This window comes from Arachis hypogaea, chromosome 9 (genome assembly GCF_003086295.3).
Source record: "Arachis hypogaea cultivar Tifrunner chromosome 9, arahy.Tifrunner.gnm2.J5K5, whole genome shotgun sequence".
NCBI classification, from domain to species: domain Eukaryota; kingdom Viridiplantae; phylum Streptophyta; class Magnoliopsida; order Fabales; family Fabaceae; genus Arachis; species Arachis hypogaea.
In genome coordinates, this window is record NC_092044.1 from 47,354,415 (window position 1) to 47,366,360 (window position 11,946).

Below are 11,946 nucleotides of genomic sequence, written 5' to 3' on the forward strand. Positions count from 1 at the left end.
AACAATTTTAACATTCATAAACAACAAGCTCAAAAATATACACTGTTCAAGCATTCATTCTGAAAACAAAAAGTATTGTCACCATATCAATATAATTAAACTAATTTCAAGGGTGAATTCGAAATTCATGTACTTCTTGTTCTTTTGAATTAGAAACATTTTTCATTTAAGAGAGGTGAAGGATTTATGGAATTATTCATAGCCTTAAGACATATTTACTAAATACTAATGATCATGTAGGAAAGACACAAACATAGAAAAACATTAAGCATAAAAACTGAAAAACAGAGAAATAAGAACAAGGAATGAGTCCACTTTAGTGATGGTGGCGTCTTCTTCTTGAAGGACCAATGATGTCCTTGAGGTCTTCTATGTCTCTTCCTTGCCTTTGTTGCTCCTCCCTCATTGCTCTTTGATCTTCTCTAATCTCATGGAGAATGATGGAGTGCTCTTGATGTTCCACCCTTAGTTGGTCTATGTTATAACTCAAGTCTTCTAGAGAAGTGTTGAGTTGTTCCCAATAGTTATTTGGAGAAAAATGCATCCCTTAAGGCAGGGTTTCTTGATGATGAGCCTCCTCATGTGTCTCTTGAGATTTGTGAATTGGCTCTCTTGTTTGCTCCATCCTTTTCTTAGTGATGGGCTTATCCTCTTCAATGAGGATGTCTCCTTCTATGATAACTCCAGTTGAGTAGCATAGATGGCAAATAAGATGAGGAAAAGCTAGCCTTGCCATGGTGGAGGACTTTTCGGCTATTTTGTAGAATTCAAGAGAGATGACTTCATGAACTTCTACTTCCTCTCCAATCATGATGATATGGATCATGATGGCTCGATCCACAGTAACTTCGGATCGGTTGCTAGTGGGGATGATGGAGCGTTGGATGAACTCCAACCATCCTCTAGCCACAGGCTTAAGGTCCAGTCTTCTTAATTGAACCGACTTGCCTTTTGAGTCTTTTTTCCATTGAGCTCCTTCCACACATATGTCCATAAGAACTTGGTCCAACCTTTGATCAAAGTTGACCCTTCTAGTGTAGGGACGTGCATCTTCTTGCATCATAGGGAAGTTGAATGCCAACGTCACATTTTCTGGACTGAAATCTAAGTATTTCCCCCGAACCTTTGTAAGGTAATTCTTTGGATTCAAGTTCACACTTTGATCATGGTTCCTATTGATCCATTCATTGGCATAGAACTCTTGAACCATTAAGATTCTGACTTGTTGAATGGGGTTGGTCAGAACTTTCCAACCTCTTCTTTGGATCTCATGTCGGATCTCTGGATACTCATTTTTCTTGAGCTTGAAAGGAACCTCAGGGATCACCTTCTTCTTGGCCACAACTTTATAGAAGTGGTCTTGATGGACCTTTGAGATGAATCTCTCCATCTCCCATGACTCGGAGGTGGAAGCTTTTGTCTTTCCTTTCCCTTTTCTAGAGGTTTCTCTGGCCTTAAGTGCCATAGGTGGTTATGGAAAAACAACAAAAGAAGTAAAGAATAGAAGAAGAAGAAGAAAATAAGGAGGAGAGGGACAGAGATGTGTATTCGGCAAAGAGGGAGAAGAGAAGGTTGTGTTGTGTGAAAATGAAGAAGGATGGATGGCTTTATATAGTGAAGGGAGAGGGAGTTGGTTCGGCCATTCAGGGTGGGTTTGGGTGGGAAAGAGATTTTGAATTTTGAAGGTAGGTGGGGTTTATGGGGAAGAGTGGATGGATGTGAGTGGTGAAGAGGTGACGGGGAAGACAGATTGAGGTGATTGGTGAGGGGTTTTTTTTTTGGGAAGAGTGTTATTGGGTTGTGTGAAGATGAGAGAAGGTAAGTTGAGGTAGGTGGGGATCCTGTGGGGTTCACAAATTCTGAGGTATCAAGGATTTACATCCCTGCACCAATGAGGCATGTAAAATGCCCTCTGCATGCAATCCTGGCATTTAACACCAGATTGATGCTTGTTTCTGGCGTTAAACGCCAGTTCTATGCTTGTTTTGGGCATTCAACGCCAGTCTGTAGCATGTTTCTGGCGTTGAACGCCAGTTTTCCTCAGTGTCCGATCCTGGCGTTTAAATGCCAGATTGCTGCATGTTTCTGGTGTTCAACGCCAGATCCATGCTCTGTTCTAGCGTTGAATGCCAGCCAGATGCTCCTTACTGGCGTTTAAACGCCAATAAGCCCTTCCTCCAGGGTGTGCTGTTTCTTCTGCTATTTTTGATTCTGTTTTTAATTTTAGTATTTATTTTGTGACTCCACATGATCATGAACCTAATAAAACATAAAAGAACAATAAAAAATAAAAATAGAATTAGATAAATAAAAATTGGGTTGCCTCCAAATAAGCACTCCTTTAATGTCACTAACTTGACAGTGGGCTCTCATGGAACCTCACAGGTGATTGGGTCAATGTTGTAGACTCCCAACACCAAACTTAGAGTTTGAATGTGGGGATTCAACACCAAACTTAGAATTTGGTTGTGGCCTCCCAACATCAAACTTAGAGTTTGATTGTGGGGGCTTTGTTTGACTCTGTATTGAGAGAAGCTTTTCATGCTTCCTCTCCATGGTTGCAGAGGAGTATTCTTGCGCTTTAAATGCAAGGTAGTCCCCATTCAATTGAAGGACTAATTCTCCTCTGTTAACATCTATCACAGCTCCTGCTGTGGCTAGGAAAGGTCTTCCAAGGATGATGCATTCATTCTTCTCCTTCCTAGTGTCTAAGATTATGAAATCAGCAGGGATGTAAAGGCCTTCAACCTTCACTAACACGTCCTCTACCAATTCATAAGCTTGTCTTACTGACTTGTCTGCCATCTGTAATGAGAATATGGCAGGTTGTACCTCAATGATCCCACCTTCTCCATTACAGAGAGTGGCATAAGATTTATCCCTGACCCCAAGTCACACAGAGACTTCTCAAAGGTCATGGTGCCTATGGTGCAGGGTATTGAGAATTTACCAGGATCTTATCTCTTTTGAGGTAATGTTTGCTGAACCCATGTATCTAGTTCACTAATGAGCAAGGGAGGTTCACCTTCCCAAGTCTCATTACCAAATAACTTGGCATTCAACTTCATGATAGCTCCTAGATATTGAGCAACTTGCTCTCCAGTTACATCTTCATCCTCTTTAGAGGAAGAATAGTCTTCAGAGCTCATGAATGGCAGAAGGAGGTTTAATGGGATCTCTGTGGTGTCTATATGACCTTCAGATTCCTTTAGGTCCTCAATAGGGAACTTTTTCTTATCTGGGAGACGTTCCATGAGGTCTTCCTCATTGGGATTCACGTCCTCTCCTACCTTTCTAGGTTCGGCCATGTTGATTATGTCAATGGCCTTGCACTCTCTTTTTGGATTCTCTTCGGTATTGCTTGGGAGAGTACTAGGAGGAGTTTCAGTGATTTTCTTACTCAGCTGGCCCACTTGTGCCTCCAGATTTCTAATGGAGGACCTTGTTTCACTCATGAAACTTAAAGTGGCCTTAGACTTATCAGAGACTATGTTTGCTAAGCTAGAGGTGCTCTGCTCAGAATTTTCTGTCTGTTACTGAGAAGATAATGGAAAAGGCTTGCTATTGCTGAGCCTATTTCTTCCACCATTATTAAAGCCTTGTTGAGGCTTTTGTTGATTCTTCCATAAGAAATTTGGATGATTTCTCCATGATGAATTATAGGTGTTTCCATAAGGTTTACCTATGTAATTTACCTCTGCCATTGCAGGGTTCTTAGGATCATAGGCTTCTTCTTCAGAAGATGCCTCTTTAGTACTGTTGGATGCATTTTGTCATCCATTCAGACTTTGAGAAATCATGTTGACTTGCTGAGTCAACATTTTATTCTGAGCCAATATGGCATCCAGAGCATCAATTTCAAGAACTCTCTTCCTCTGAGGTGTCCCATTACTCACAGAATTCCTCTCAGAAGTGTACATGAACTGGTTATTTACAACCATGTCAATGAGTTCTTGAGCTTCTACAGGCATTTTCTTTAGGTGAATGGATTCATCTGCAGAATGGTCCAGTGACATCTTAGAAAACTCAGATAGACCATAATAGAATATATCCAAAATGGTCCATTCTGAAAGCATGTCAGAAGGACACCTTTTGGTCATCTACTTGTATCTTTCCCAAGCTTCGTAGAGGGATTCACCATCTTTTTGTTTCAAGGTCTGAACATCCACTCTAAGCTTGCTCAGCTTTTGAGGAGGAAAGAACTTAGCCAAGAAGGCCGCGACCAGCTTATCCCATGAGTCTAGGCTATCTTTAGGTTGTGAATCCAACCATGTTCTAGCTCTGTCTCTTACAGCAAAAGGGAAAAGCATGAGCCTGTAGACTTCAGGATCTACTCCATTAGTCTTAACAGTCTCACAGATCTGGAAGAACTCAGTTAAAAACTGGTAGGGATCTTCTGATGGAAGTCCATGGAACTTGCAGTTCTGTTGCATTAGAGCAACTAGTTGAGGTTTCAGCTCAAAATTGTTTGCTCCAATGGCAGGGATTAAGATGTTTCATCCATCAAACTTGGAAGTAGGTGTAGTATAGTCACCAAGCATCCTCCTTGCATTATTGTTGTTGGGTTCGACTGCCATATCCTTTTCTTGTTCGAAAATTTCAGTAAGGTTGTCTCTGAATTGTTGTATTTTAGCTTTTCTCAGTTTTCTCTTCAGAGTCCTTTCAAGTTCAGGATCAGCTTCAACAAGAATGCATTTTTCCTTGTTCCTGCTCATATGAAAAAGAAGAGAACAGAAAAGGAAGAGGAATCCTCTATGTCACAGTATAGAGATTCCTTTATGTTAGCAGAAGAAGAAAGAAATAGAAGAAGGAAAATAGTTAAGAATCCAAACACAAAGGGGAAGATAGGTTCGCATTCTTGAGATGAAGAAAAGTCTTAGTAAATAATAAATAAATAGAAGAAGATGAGAGGGAGAGAATTTCGAAAATTAATTTTGAAAAATAAGTTAGTGATTTTCGAAAATTAAAGGAAGAAATAAAATTAAAATTAAAATTTGAAACAATTAATTAATTAAAAAGAATTTTGAAAAGGAGGGAGGTAATTTTCGAAAATTAGAGAGAGGAAAGTAGTTAGGTGGTTTTGAAGAAGATAAGAAACAAATAAAAAGTCAATTAGTTAGTTGAAAAAGATTTGAAAATCAATTTTGAAAAGATAAGAAGTTAGAAAAGATATTTTAAAAAGATATGATTGAAAAAAATATTTTGAAAAAGATTTAATTTTTTAAATTAAAATTGATTACTTGACTAACAAGAAACTAAAAAATATGATTCTAGAATTTAAAGATTGAACATTTCTTAACAAGAAAGTAACAAACTTCAAATTTTTTAATCAATCACATTAATTATTAGTAAAGTTTTCAAAATTTTGAAATAAAGATAAGAAAAAGATTTTGAAAATAAATTTTAAAAATTTTCGAAAATAATAGAAAAAATAAAAAAGATTTGATTTTTGAAAAAGATTTTGAAAAGATAAGATTTTTAAAATTGAAAATTTGACTTGACTTATAAGAAATAGCTAAGTTTTAAAAAAATTTTGACTAAGTCAACTCAAATTTTCAAAATTTTGAGAAAAATAAGGAAAGGATATTTTTTGATTTTTTGAATTTTTAATGATGAGAGAGAAAAACACAAAAATGACTTATAACATGAAAATTATGAATCAAAACACATGATGCATGCAAGAACACCATGAATGTCAAGATGAACACTAAGAACACTTTGAATGTCAAGATGAACATCAAGACTTATTTTGAAAAATTTTCAAGAAAAGAAAAATATGCAAGACACCAAACTTAGAAATCCTTAATGCTTAGACACTATGAATGCAAGAATGCATATGAAAAATAACAAAAGACACAAAACAAGAAAACATAAAGATCAAACAAGAGGACTTGTCAAGAACAACTTGAAGATCATGAAGAACACCATGCATGAAATTTTCGAAAAATGCATAAATTTTAAAAACATGCAATTGACACCAAAATTAAAATTTAACTCTAGACTCAAACAAGAAACACAAAATATTTTTTTGATTTTATGATTTTGCAAAATTTTTTTTTTTCGAAATTTTATAGGAAAAACAAAATAAGAAATTCAAAATTTTTAATAAGAATTCCAGGAATCTTTCAATGTTAGCCTAAGGCTCCGATCCAGGAGTTGGACATGGCTTAATAGCCAGCCAGCTTTAGGATATAAATTAGGCATGCAACAGTTGATACTTCATCCAACTCCATATACTGATAAGGGGAAGCCTCAATCCAATTGAGTTAGATATGGCTTTTCAGCCAGCCAAGCTTCAACATGTTTCATGAAACACTAGAACTCATTCTTAAAAATTTTTAGAATAATTTTTCAAAAACAGAAGTAAAAAGTTTTTTGAAAGATTTTTGAAAATTTTTTTAAACAAAAAGAAAATTACCTAATCTGAGCAACAAGATGAACCGTCAATTGTCAAAACTCGAACAATCCCCGACAACGGCGCCAAAAACTTGGTGCACGAAATTGTGATCTCTAACAATGGCATTCAACTTGGTATGCGCATCTACTAACTCAGCACTTTCTTCACAACTTCGCACAACTAACCAGCAAGTGCACTGGGTCGTCCAAGTAATAAACCTTACGTAAGTAAGGGTCGATCCCACGGAGATTGTTGGTATGAAGCAAGCTATGGTCATCTTGTAGATCTCAGTTAGGCTAATTCAAATGGTTATGGAGTTTTCGAATATAAAGATAAATAAAACATAAAATAAAGATAAAAATACTTATGTAAATCATTGGTGGAAATTTCAGATAAGTGTACGGAGATGCTTTATCCCTGTTGAATCTCTGCAACATACTGCTTTCTTACTTTCAATCCTTCATACTCCTTTCCATGGCAAGCTGTATGTAGGGCATCACCATTGTCAATGGCTACTTTCCATCCTTTCAGTGAAAAAGGTCCAATTGCTCTTGTCATAGCACGGCTAATCATCTGTCGATTCTCGATTATGTCGGAATAGTATCTATTGATTCTTTTGCGTTTGTCATCACGCCCAACAATCGCGAGTTTGAAGCTCGTCACGGTCATTCAATCCCTGAATCCTACTCGGAATATCACAGATAAGGTTTACACCTTCCGAATTCTCAAGAATGACCGCCAAAGGGTTCTAGCTTATACCACGAAGATTCTGATTAAGGAATCCAAGAGACACACGCTCGGTCTAAGGTAGAACGGAAGTAGTTATCAGTCACGCGTTCATAAGGATGGATGATGATGAGTGTCACGGATCATCACATCCATCAGGTTGAAGTGCAACAGATATCTTAGAACAAGAATAAGCTGAATTAAAGAGAAAATAGTAGTAATTGCATTAAAACTCAAGTATAGCAGAGCTCCACACCCTTAGTCTATGGTGTGTAGAAACTCCACCGTTGAAAATACATAAGTGATCAAGGTTCAGGCATGACCGAATGGCCAGCCCCCATAAACGTGATCAAAGGATCATAAGGTAATCCAAAAATAATCCAAAGATGTCTAATACAATAGTCAAATGTCCTATTTATACTAGACTAGCTACTAGGGTTTACATAAATAAGTAATTAATGCCGAAATCCACTTCCGGGGCACACTTTGGTGTGTGCTTGGGCTGAGCTTGAGCTTTACATGTGCAGAGGCTTCTTTTGGAGTTAAACGCCAAGTTGTAACGTGTTTTTGGTGTTTAACTCTGGTTCGTGACGTGTTTCTGGCGTTTGACTCCAAAATGCAGCATGGAACTGGCGTTGAACGCCAGTTTACGTCATCTAATCTCGAATAAAGTATGGACTATTATATATTTCAGGAAAGCTCTGGATGTCTACTTTCCAACATTCTCTGATTCAGAAGATTCGACCTTATCTGTGGCATTTTGAGTAGCATCACTAAGGAGAATGAACTGCAAGAGCTTCACCCTCAATCAGAATGGATCCGCATTAACCCTGGGGTTCAGATATGGAGGAGCATTAGTGATCTCTCAACCGGCATTGATCACATACAGCCTGCCATAGAAGAAATCACTCACAATTGAAGAAGACAGTAAGACCGGATTAATCCAGAAAAACAAAGCATATCCAAGCCTTAACCATCTTCTTATCACTAGTTATAATCAACATAGTAATTCCATTTTGTTCCAATTTTATGTGTTTAAAAAAATCCAACAACTCTATTATCTGTTTGACTAAAATCTACAAGATAACCGTAGCTTGCTTTAAATCACAATCCTCGTAGGATCGATTCTGACAAAGGTAAGTGTCACTAATGCTCTCGAAGCTTAGGCATGCCCACATTAAGGGTCACGTTAGTTATACTAATGTGAACTCTAACGTAGGGAAAAGAGGCAAATAACGTTATTGGAAAAGGTGAATGCTAATGACGTTTGCGAAAGACCAAGAGGCAACGTTACTGGTCATGTTAGTGCCACTAACGTTGAAGTTAACATGGATCATTTTTGGGTTGGAACGTTAGTGAAAAAGGTGATCGTCACTAACGTTCTCGAACCCACATTTTTATTTAACGTTAACACCACTAACGTCCTAACTAACGTCCACCCATGCCTAACTCACACTTTCTCTGCAAGCAAAGCTGAGCCCACTGAAGACTGTAACTGCTTCAACTCAAGATCAAAGGCCCATATCCAAGACTTGAAGAATTGACTAGAAGATCAAGAAGAGTAGTATATATAGGAGTAGTTGAACTAGAAATGGGCTTGGCATTTTTGGAGAACTACACTCTGTATATTTACTTTTCTGCACTTTCTAGTTTGTTGAGGATGTACTCTTCTCTACCATTTTCCATTTCCAGAGCTATGAACAATTAAACCCCCTTTCATTGGGTTAGGGAGCTCTGTTGTAATTTGATGGATCAATTGTAGTTTTCATTCTTCTTCTTTTTTCTTTTCTCTTGATTTACTAGAAAGCTTTCTATCTTAATTCAATTGGTTAGTTATCTTGGAAAAGAAACTCTCCATAATTGGATCTCCTCTGAGCCTTGGAAAAGGGATGAGGAGATCATGCTAGAAATGCTTTCTCATGTTGGACCAAATTGGGGTTTGGACGGATATAGTGACATGTAATCCTCCCAACACTTTGATTTGGAAATACATGTGGTATAATCAGTGACCATACTTCATCTCTTCCCATGAGCAATTAAATCAAGGAATTGGGCTATTGTTCAAGCTAATAGAGATTGGGTTGCCAAGGAATTGGGATCCAATCACCTAAGATTGCCAAAGAGATCAATGAATGCATTGATTGAGGAAGAGATGAGAATGAACTTGAACCGGAGAATGAAACATCTCCTAAGCCCAATCAATCCCCCATTTCTGATCTTACCCATTCTCTTTACTTTATGCCGTTTATCTTCATGCTCATTTCCCCAAATTCCCATTTAAGATTCTGCAATTTACTTTCTGCACTTTACTTTTCTGCCATTTAATTTTTTGCAATTTTCAACTCAATTTCTGTTTAGCTCAACTAGCACATCTTTCCAACTAAAGTTGCTTGATCAATCAATCCCTGTGGGATTTTACCTCACTCTATTGTGAGTTTTTACTTGACGACAATTCGATATACTTGCCGAAGGAAAATTTGTTGAGAGACAAGTTTTCATGCATCAAGTTTATGGCGCCGTTGTCGGCGATTGATTTTGTATTGACAATGGTTAAGTTGGAAGATCACTAGCTTGAGCATTTTTCTTTTGCTTGTTTATTTTACCTAGTTATTTACTTTCAGTTTCAGTTACTTTCCTCCCTCATCCTATCTCCCCTCTTTGTTTTCTTTTTCTTTGTTGTTATTTACAATTCTGTCCACTAACCCACTAACTATTTGATAATTTGCACCACTTATACTAACAACCACTCTAAAAAGAATAATCTCTTCATTTTATTTCTTGTTGTGTGCTCTGTTAGTTGTATGATAGGGAGAAGAACCGGAGCTTCAACTTCCTTTGATTCTGAACCTGAGAGGACCTTCCTTAGATTAAGGAGGGAAGCAAGACGGAAAAGAGCTATTGGTGCTGAGGAAGAGGAAGAGTACTTTGAAACAAACATAGAGGAGAACATGGAAAACAACCATGGAGAAGAAGCTCACAACCATGCCAGAGAAGGCCCTGAGAATCATGCTTGGCAAGAGAGAAGAGTTCTAGGCTCTTACATCAATCCAAACCCAGGAAATTATGGAAGTAGTATACAAAAGCCAACCATACATGCCAATAACTTTGAATTAAAACCCCAGCTCATCACCCTTGTTCAGAACAACTGTTCATTCGGAGGAAGTGCCCAAGAAGACCCCAATCAACGTCTAACCAACTTTCTAAGAATATGTGACACTGTGAAGTCTAATGGTGTTCATCCGGATGTCTATAGACTGCTTTTGTTCCCTTTTTCACTCAGAGACAAAGCATCTAAATGGTTGGAATCTTTTCCGAAGGAGAGTTTGACAAATTGGGAAGATGTGTTGAACAAATTTTTGGCAAGATTCTACTCTCCTCAAAGAATCAACAGGTTGAGAGCTGAGGTACAAACCTTCAGGCAACAAGATGATGAAACTCTCTATGAGGCTTGGAAGAGGTTTAAGGACTTAACAAGAATGTGCCCACCAGACATGTTCAATGAATGGGTTCAACTACACATTTTCTATGAAGGTCTTTCCTACGAATCAAAGAAGGTCGTAGACCATTCATCAGGGGGTTCTCTAAACAAGAAGAAGACCATTGAAGAAGCCATAGATGTCATTGAGACTGTAGTTGAGAATGACTACTTCTATGCTTCTGAAATGAGCAACACTCGAAGAGTGATAGAGCTGAACCACATGGATGCACTGCTGGCTCAAAATAAGATAATCACCAAGCAGTTAGCCGATCTTAACAAGAAGGTGGAAGAGAACCAAGTTATAGCAGTCATCACTTCATCACCAGCTCAAGAAGGAGTGAATACAGGAGAAGAAGGTGACTGGGAGCAAGCCAACTATGTTGGAAACTCACCTAGACAGACCCATGATCCATACTCTAAAACTTACAATTCTGGTTGGAGAAACCACCCTAATTTTGGGAGGGGGAACCAACAAGACCAAGGCTAAGACCAAAGACGCCACAACCACAATCCCAACAACAATGTAACTCACCAACATCCCTCACATAGATCATATCAACACCCACCTAATCACCCTTCCCAACATCCATACCAAAACCAACATGACCACACTCAACCTCCTAACCGCAATCCACCATCACCCACCGAAGATAGACTCTCCAGAATTGAGGCCCTACTTAAAGGCATATGAAAGGAAGTTCAAGACAGTAAAGCTTTCCAGGAAGAAGTGCAATCCAATATATACAGAATCAAAATGCTGCCATCAAGAAACTTGAAACATAAATTGGCTACTTATTCAAACAAGCCCCTGGCCACAACATTCACAGCAACACTAATTCAACTCCAAGGGAGGAGTGTCAAGCTATCACCCTCAGAAATGGGAAGGAATTGAAGGAGACCTATAAGAAACCACAAGAGAAGAACTCGGATGAAAAAGAAAAGGGACAAGAGGAAATTAAAGTCTCCACTCCCAAGTCACATCAAGAGGGAGAAGTGCTGAAACCATACTTTCCAAAAGCCCCATACCCTCAGCAATTGAAGAAGAAGGGAGAGGACAACCAATTCTCAAGATTTTTGGAAATTGTCAAGAAACTACAGATTAACATACCCTTTGCTGAAGCAATAGAGCAAATGCTGCTCTATACCAAGTTCTTGAAGGAGTTGATGACCAAGAAGAGATGTTGGAAGAATAACGAGACTGTGGTACTCACCGAAGAATACAATGCCATCATCCAGCACAAATTGCCCCAGAAATTGAAGGATCTTGGGAGCTTCCAAATTCCTTGTATCATAGGGGAAATCACAGTGGAAAAGGCTTTATGTGATTTAGGAGGTAGCATAAATC